At 35.3% G+C, this 9,162-nt stretch overlaps 2 non-coding genes across 2 annotated transcripts; one reads left to right on the top strand and one right to left on the bottom strand.

Moving 5' to 3' along the window:
* Window positions 1-6,995: 6,995 nt before the first annotated feature.
* Window positions 6,996-7,104, top strand: LOC126017078 (U6 spliceosomal RNA). The gene has a single exon (XR_007498754.1). It is a non-coding gene; the product is annotated as a U6 spliceosomal RNA (small nuclear RNA).
* A 1,324-nt stretch (window positions 7,105-8,428) lies between these two features.
* Window positions 8,429-8,562, bottom strand: LOC126016647 (small nucleolar RNA SNORA51). The gene has a single exon (XR_007498432.1). It is a non-coding gene; the product is annotated as a small nucleolar RNA SNORA51 (small nucleolar RNA).
* Window positions 8,563-9,162: the final 600 nt, after the last annotated feature.

Here is a 9,162-nt window from a genome sequence, read left to right as displayed (position 1 = left end):
GTGTTTGCCTTGCATGCAGAAGGACAGTGGTTGGAATCCCAGCATCCCAAATGGTCCCCAAAGCCTGCCAGGAGTGATTTTCTGAGTAGAGCCAGAAGTAACCCTAACACTGCCGGGTGTGACCCAAAAAAAACAAAATAAAACAAAAAACAAACAACAAAAAAAAAAAAAAACTTTGAATGTCTACATTAAAAGGTTCAGAAGTTATTGCATTGAAATAGAACTATTTTAGACTATAACATTTTGGGACTACCGTTGGTATATTTAATAGGTACAATGTTTGAGGAAATCTTTAATACCTGTTTCATTAGTAAGGGGAGGTCATAAGTTCCATACAGATAAACAAGTACGATAACACAATTATCCTAAGCAACATCTTACCACAAGGACAATTTTCCCCTGTTTTTTTTTTTCACTATTCAACCAGAAGGGTAGAATTTCAGTCTTGCTTTTCCAAATATCTATCATTAATGGAGGGAACATGGAAAGCTAGCAAAATAAGGACCGATGTTCCATGTTCGCTTTCTCTGGAGTCCTTTTCTCTTCAGAGAAAACCAGGGACACTTTCTCTAAAATTCTCAATTATAATTAAATACTGAACTCTCCACATTCCAATAAGCCTCTTTTTGTTTAAAAGTTTTTTTAAATGGCATTGAAATTTGGGTAAGTGCCATTAAAAAATGAAATGGAAGTTTTTGGGATGGAGGGAAAAGTGGACTAAGGTGGAAGCATTTTCATTTTTAGAAGTCTACAGGCATAAAACTTCTCCATTATTTTTCCTGTTATATTTATTATTAATTTTGTCAATGATTTATTATTTAAAACATTTATTATTTATTAATTAACAACCATCATTAATATTTCTTCTAACAATATTTCTGGCCTTTTCCATGCTAAGCCTTTCTCTTGATACTTACTTTATCCTTTATTATTTTTTAAATTATAACCATAGTCGCAGATGTGCCATTTTGGATCGTTTGTCTAATTTTTACCCTACATCCTGGCTGACAAATTAATTTTCCTAAAAGGAATTTTAGTTCACTCCCCAGCTCTAAAACCAGCCATAATTCCCCAGTGTCCACAAAATTAAACCCCAAAGCTGTACATAGTTGCCCCCTGGTGGTCACCTGCTGATTTATTGTGCTAGATTCTAGACATAGGCTGCAGAGAACAAGTTTTCAGGTGAAAGGAAATATCTTTTCACATCTGAATAAGGTGAGAACTGACACACAGATCTACCACCGTACCAATGGCCCCGCTTCACTCTTCTCCATCCATCTCAGCAGACTCTTCGCCGTCAAACACTCTAGGATGCCAGTGTTGTAGTTAACATCTCCAGAGACTTTTGGAGTCACTTACTTACCCCCTCACCCCCCACTCTACGCCTCTACTTCTAGAAGTCCCTGGCAGCCATAGCCACAATCCAGAGCCTTCTGCCATTATTAGACAAGCGGCCAGCGACATAGACTCATGTAAGTCTCTAAAGAGAGGCCCAACTAGCAGGAAAAACTTATGGACATCTGGGCCTCACAGCCGATCGATCACAACGGGGCTCTTCAAAGGGCCCCTAGGAACCACCGCTAGTGTCATATGAGATTATCAGCTCCACAGACCCTCAAATTCGTGGACCATGTAGCTATTTTGGCGGCCATGCTACACCTTCATAATTTTAATTCTGATTTTCCAGTAGGAATACATAAAATATTAAGTAAATTTTAATGTATCTGCCAACCAGTGTGGATGGATGGAATGTTAAATTGGCAGGTGGCATTGGTGTTGTTGGAATATCGAATGACAGAAATAACTCTATGTGAACAATTTTGTAAACCACCATGCCTAGAATAAAGAAATGTAATAATAAAAAAAAAAGGTGCGGGGGCGGGTAAAAAAAAGATAAGGTGCGAATTTAAAGAATAAGGTGAGGTGGCAAAAAAAAAAAAAAAAGCCTTTATTTTCCATAGTCATTTCCAGGACCACTCAGAAGAAAAGTCTAGCTCCAGGAAGACACTAGTCTTTGTTTATGGTACTTTTATTTGTGTAATATTGTAAGGGATCTATATGGGGGATGATGTGGTAGCAGGAATGGAACTCAGAATCTCATATGTACTAGGCATGTACTCTAGTACTGGAGCTATTAGTTGATAAGATTCATTTAGAAAGTTGCCATTCTCCACCATTACTGTCTTTGAGTAGACCCAATAGTAGAAAACTTTAGGCAATGGTAGAAATTTTTAGGCAAAGTATAAGTATGACATCCTTGATTTGTAAACTAAATAATTACCTGGTTTTATTTTTTAATTCATAATATTATGAATTAACATTACACTCAGAATCAAATGGAATATAAAACTCTTTTTTGGGGGGGATTTTGGGTCACACCCTGCTGCGCTCAGGGGTTACTCCTGGCTCCATGCTCAGAAATTGCCCTGGCAGGCACAGGGGACCAAAAGGGACGCTGGGATTCGAACCACAGTCCTAATGCATGAAAGGCAAACGCCTTACCTCTATGCTATCTCTCCGGCCCCAGGAATATAAAACTCTAAAGTAACCAAAAATACAGTTAGAAAAACATTAAGAATTTGTTTTATACACATTTGAAATGTAAAACCAAATATTTAAAGTCAGTTTGTATGTTTCTTTGAGGAATATATTTTCTGTTTGTGACATTTTAAGCAAATGTAAGTGTAAAAGTGTTTTAACATGGATTTACTTCAATCTCAGTTTCAACTGAGACATTAGTAGAATTACAAAGCACTTCAATGTTATAAAATACTACTGGGGCAAGAGATAATACAGAGGGGGGCAAGGCACTTTTCTTACATGCAGTCCTACCTGGGGTTTGATCCCCATTCTTAGCACCAAAGATGGCTCCCTAAGCATTATTAAGAGTGATTTCTGAACACAGAGCCAAGAGTAATCTCTGAACAGTATAAAGTATAGTCAAAACACTGCAATAAATAATATAATTAACTATAAGTATAACAATAAATAATTTGTGAATTTGACCTGATATAATTCAAACAAAATTAGCAAATATAAGTGGCTAAAGTATAAACACTTTGTTTTCAAGGTAAATAGTTTTGCATTGACACCACAACAACTGACTATATTTTATTTAAGTTAAAAGTTGAAGTCTTCAAAAGATTTGGGAAGTAGAAGGATTTCTTCGCATATATTTCACCTTGAGGAGTTTCCATCCATCTCCATTTTATCAAGTGGGAGGTATTGTGTTGTCTTCTAATCTCAAGGTTTCTTGTAAGAAGACCAAAGATCTGGAAATATGTCCTTGACAGATAGGACAAAATGCAGTGACATGTATGATTCATTTAAATAAGCATAAAGACATGAAGATTGTTGGGTAAGTAGAATTCAAGCCGAATGTTTAAAAAAATAATTCCTCTGGATAGAAAATCTGAGTTGCACATTTCTTGTGTACTAAAAGTGGATTACACGAACCATAGAAACTTACAACCTTGTGCAAGAAATCCTCCTAAACAAAGCCAAAAATAGCAGAAACTGTTGAATTATTGGAAATAATGAGACACTATATGATCATGACACAAAACGTATAGCTAAATATCAAGAAAGCTCAATAAAATATAACGGGCCAGAGAACTGCTTTTAAGAATGCCAGAACACCTGAGGTGCTACTGTCCTGGTCAAAAATTAGCATCTGTCAAGTTAAAGACATTCAAGAAAACTTTCTTCTTTCTACATCTCCACCATTACACTCCTCCGTTACTTTATATAACTAACTCTGTAACTCAAGCAGTGGTCCTCAAACTATGGCCCGCAGGCCACATATTGTATTTGTATTTGTTTTGTTTCTTCATTGCAAAATAAGATATATGCAGTGTGTATAAGAATTCGTTCATAAGTTTTGTTTTTACTATAGTCAGACCCTCTAATGGTCTGAGGGACAGTGAACTGGCCCCCTGTTTAAAAGTTTGAGGGACCCTTGCATACAGGAATTAAAGTAAGAGATGTATACATAGCAAGCACAGAAATAGAGCTATCTATGTCCCTAAACCCACTTCATCTACTAAGTTATATTTCTCAGCTTAGGCTCTTATGAATGAAAAGGGCTAAAAAGGTCTCTAGATCAATGGAAGTGACTTGTCAATAATAAAATGGCATGACATATATACTAAAACTTAGGACAAATTGCCTTTAAATTTTATGAACCAAAGTTTATGAAAGATAAAATTTGTGGTAGGATGATATTCAATGTTATTAAATAAAAATTCTTCACTTCAAATATTTCTTGTTGGACTCTACAAGTAAAAATAATAGTGTAAGTATATAAACTGTATAGATAAAAGTATTCAACAGCACAGCATCAAAGTTAATTCAATAAAATAATACAAGAGCCATACATCATGATCAAGTGAGATTTTGCTCCAGGATGTAAAGATGTTTCAACATGCACAAGTTAATAAATGTGATACAGAGCCACTGTTTAAAAAGGAGGTATCAATAGACTCAGCTACATATTTCCTGATCCTCTTCTTGCTCCTCCACCCTTTCAGGTGAGACTACCTCTCCTGACTAATATCTCTGATATCTTTTTGGAATTGAAGATGGATTCCTCTTCCTTCTGACTAGGTTCCAGCAGCCCCCACAATTGCTCTCTGCCTTATCAATGGGCCTAGCTCCACATCTCCTGAATCACGCAGCTGTGTATGTCCTACTATCAAATTTCACATTGCTCAGTGAATGAAGACAGGCCAGGAATGGAGAAAGGCAATTCCCAGTCTACTCCCTCAGAAATTTAGACCCCAACTACCTGTGAAAAGTCTCAGAGCAATACTATATAGACACTATGGTAAGGTTGTTTAATACGCTCAAAAAAAATAAGGGCACAAATAGCTGGCAAATTATAAGAAAGTATGGAGAGCCAAAATGAGGAAACTGCAATAAGAAATGATGAAATGAAGAGTAGGTTATATAAAAGACTCAATAGAAGACCTGGACATCAAAATAATAGCAGTTAAGTAAAAAATAAGATATCCAGGACAAGCTGGAAGAAACTTCTAGAAAACAACAGAAGATTGGCAGAGGAGAAAGTCAGAAAGAAATTAACAGCCTACCAGAGGACTATGGATGGATGCAAAGCCCTTGATAAACAGGAAGAGAAATTTTATGAAGTATTAGTAGCTTAAAAAAAAACACATAAGAATTTCTGAGATTTTATGAGTACAAAGTACTGAAATGCAAGAAGTTCAAAGGGTCCCAGCAAAAATAGACACAAGTAGAAAACTCCAAGATAATTGTACTCAGAGAAAAAAAGCCAAAGACAGAGACAGAATATTAAAAGTGTCAAGATAAAAAATAAAAAACTTACATAGGAAGCCCATAAGATTCACAGCCATCAAAGAAATGAGACTGTGTGAGCCAGAATGAATGGAAGAATTATAGTACAAAAACTCGATGGAATAAACACCCTTACCAAGAATATTCTCTCCAGCTAGATTATTATTTAAATATAAAAGAATAATAAAGAATTTCAGGCACAGACTATAGGTTTAGGAAATTCATATACTGGAAACCAGTTTCACAAGAAATGTTGAAGGAGCTGCTTTTAAAAGTCAAACCTCTCAGCAGTTGGCACTAAGTATGACATTCATTTACTGTACTTATAGTTGCCTTTTATTAAATTAAGAAAGGTCGGTTTACTCCTAGTTAGCTAAGGGATTTTAAGAATTATCAATAATGAACTAACTTTTCATTTATATTTAATGTGCTCAATAAGGGTTTTTAATATTTATAGAAATTTTTATTATAATATTTTACTTACTATACAGATACTTAGGAGTATAATATTTTCTAACATAAAGCTAATATTCCTTTTCTTAGAATAAAATAGTACTTTTAAACTTTAATAGACATTCAAAATTTTTTATTAAATTTTCTTTAATTTCTATTCTTACATAATTTACATTTTTAGAACGTACTCATTTCATATAAATTTTAAAATGTATTAAGCCAAAACTATTACATAGTGTACATTTTAATTTTATGGAACCAGAGAGATAATACAGCAGGTAAGGTGCATACCTTGCACATGTCTGACTTGAGACCTGGGTTCAATTCCCTGTACCCCATTTGGTTCCCCCTAAAATCCCTAGGAGTGATTCCTGAGCACAGAGCCAGGAGTATGCCCTAAGCACCTCCAGGTATGGCCCACAAATTTTATAAATAAATTAAATTAATTTGTATACCTATAAAAAGGAAAGACATAAGTTTTTGATGAATATTTTATAACCTATCATTGATGTATAATTTTATGAAAGTTCAATAGTTTAGTTCTATTCATCTATATTGTGTACCTATATCAGCTTCACAATATTTTTTTATCTCTGTCCCATTCTTGAAATAAAAAAAAAAAAAGAAACATAGTAAGGGAATGACAAATGATCAAAATCACTGAAGCTTTTATGCAGGTCTGGGGGAAGCTCTGAGAGGTCCTTGGAACACTAGTGGAGGAAAGTGGACGCTCCCTGGTGATGCTGTGGTGTTGGAATAATGTATGCATGAAAAGTATGAGTATTTGTACTGTAAATCCCAGTACCTTCAATTAAATTGGTTAAAAATAAAATACAAGAGGGCCAGTTTGATAGCACAGTGGTAGGGTGTTTGCCTTGCATGTGGCCAACCTAGGATGGACCCAGGTTAGTCCCACATGGTCCCCCAAACCAGTCAGGAGTGATTTCTGAGCACAGAACCAGGAGTGGACCTCCTTAGTGCTGCTGGGTATGACCCCAAACATAAATAAATAAATAAATAAATAAATAAATAATAAAATTTTTAAGAAAGAAGAAACAATTATACCAACTGATGCAAAAATAAACCTTTTGATAAGATTCATCATTTTATAACTTAAAAAACTTAACAAAATAGGTTCAAAAGAAATATATCATAACATACAAATGCCCCATATGGCAAATCAACAGCCAAAATTATACTCAATGGTGAACATATAAAGTTTGGGACCAGTGCTCGCTTCGGCAGCACATATATTAAAATTGGAACAATACAGAGAAAGGGGTAGCATGGCCCCTGTGCAAGGATGACATGCAAATTCGTGAAGCATTTCATATTTTCTGTTACACTATTACTCCAGGGAAGCTAGAGATGAAGGTTTGGGATGCATGTGGGGAACTATTGGTGGAGGGAGGTCAACGCTGGTGGTGAGAATGGCCCTAACTCACTGTCACTAAACAGCTGAAATACAACTGTGAAAGACTTGTATAATTCACAATAGCCTCAATTAAGAAAAATCTTACAGAAATGTCTGGTCAAAACAACAAATAAAAATAAAGCTTTGGGATCAGAGCAATAGTACAGCAGGTAGGGCATTTGTCTTGTGAGGCCAACCTAAGATCTATCTCCAGCATCCCATATGGTCTCTCAGAGCACCAGCTGGAGGTAATTCATGAGCACAGAGCCAGGAATAATCTCTGACGTCAAAAACAAGCAAGCAACCACCCAAAGAAAAACCATGAAGATATAATCAAACTAGAAAGAAAATACAGTTTTTTTAAGAGCCAATAAAAGATAAGAAATAACCACTCTTGAGGCCAGAGAGATAGCACAGCGGTAGGGCGTTTTGCCTTGCAGGACAGATAGTGGTTCGAATCCCAGCATCTCATATGGTCCCCCGTGCCTGCTAAGAGCAATTTCTTTTTCTTTCTTTCTTTCTTTCTTTCTTTCTTTCTTTCTCTCTCTCTTATTCTTTCTTTCTTTCTTTCTTTCTTTCTTTCTTTCTTTCTTTCTTTCTTTCTTTCTTTCTTTCTTCTTTCTTTCTTTCTTCTTTCTTTCTTTCTTTCTTTCTTCTTTCTTTCTTTCTTTCTTTCTTTCTTCTTTCTTCTTTCTTCTTTCTTTCTTTCTTCTTTCTTTTTTGTGGTTTTTGGGTCACACCCAGCAGTGCTCAGGGGTTACTTCTGGCCTTCATGCTCAGAAATTGCTCCTGGTAGGCACGGGGGGCCATATGGGATGCCGGAATTCAAACTGATGACCTTCTGCATGAAAGGCAAATGCCTTACCTCCATGCTATCTCTCTGGCCCCGCTAAGAGCAATTTCTGAGCTCATAGCCAGAAGTAACCCCTGAGCACTGCCTGGTGTGACCCAAAAACAAACAAACAAAATAAATAAAATAGCCAATCTTGCCACTACTAATTAAAAATAGTGTTGGAAATTGTAAAAGTAATTCAACTTATAAGAGCAATTATATAAGAAATATTTGTAAAGACATAAAAGTTACATCTTGCTGAATATGAAAATATAGAAAACCCAAAAAATTAATAAAATCTATTAGAAATAACAAATATAGTAGGATGATTGTCTCCAAAACTAATTTTAAAGTATGTTGTACTTTTATACATATATGATGAACTAGTTGAAAGAAATAACTAAAATTCTACTTTTTTTTGTCTCCCAATTCACAATACAGACAGGCAAAGGGCCTGTATTGAGGTGTATATGAGGGTGCATTTACTGTACCTCCTCTTTTTTACACAGTCAGTGTAAAGAACACAGCCTGTCGTAAGAATTGGGAGGTCAACATTCTATTTATAATTGTTTCAAAAAGAGTACTTTGGAATAAAATATATAAAAGACCAAAGAGATGAAAGATAGCCTATGTTTATGGATTGGAACAATTAAAATCATTAAAATGACTATAGTACCAAATGTAAATCTACATATTCAATGAAATCCTTTAAATTCCATATACAGTAACTACTGTGCAACAATAAGAATAAGCAAAAATTTAAAATTTTAGTAGTCAGAAAGATATCAAGTAGCAAAAATAGCCATGAGGAAAAAAATAGAGGTTATATGCACCACAACTCAAAATAATAATAATTAAAATTGCATAATGCTGGATAACAAAAGACACGAGAATCTATGACATAGAATTAAGAGCTCCAAAATAAAATCACACATGTTGAAAGAAGCTGAGCCAAGATTAGCAAACATGAAAATATCTGAGTGGGCTTCTGTAACATGTACACAAACAATTCATAAAATATGTCTGTTCGTTTGCTTGCTTGCTTTTGGGTTTGGGGCAACACCCAGCTGTGCTCATGGGGTGACTACTGACTCTATACTCAGAAATTACTCCTGACAGATTCAAGGCACCATAACAGATGTTGGGGATG

This window comes from Suncus etruscus, chromosome 8 (genome assembly GCF_024139225.1).
Source record: "Suncus etruscus isolate mSunEtr1 chromosome 8, mSunEtr1.pri.cur, whole genome shotgun sequence".
NCBI classification, from domain to species: Eukaryota; Metazoa; Chordata; class Mammalia; order Eulipotyphla; family Soricidae; genus Suncus; species Suncus etruscus.
This window is presented reverse-complemented; position numbering and strand designations above follow the sequence as displayed.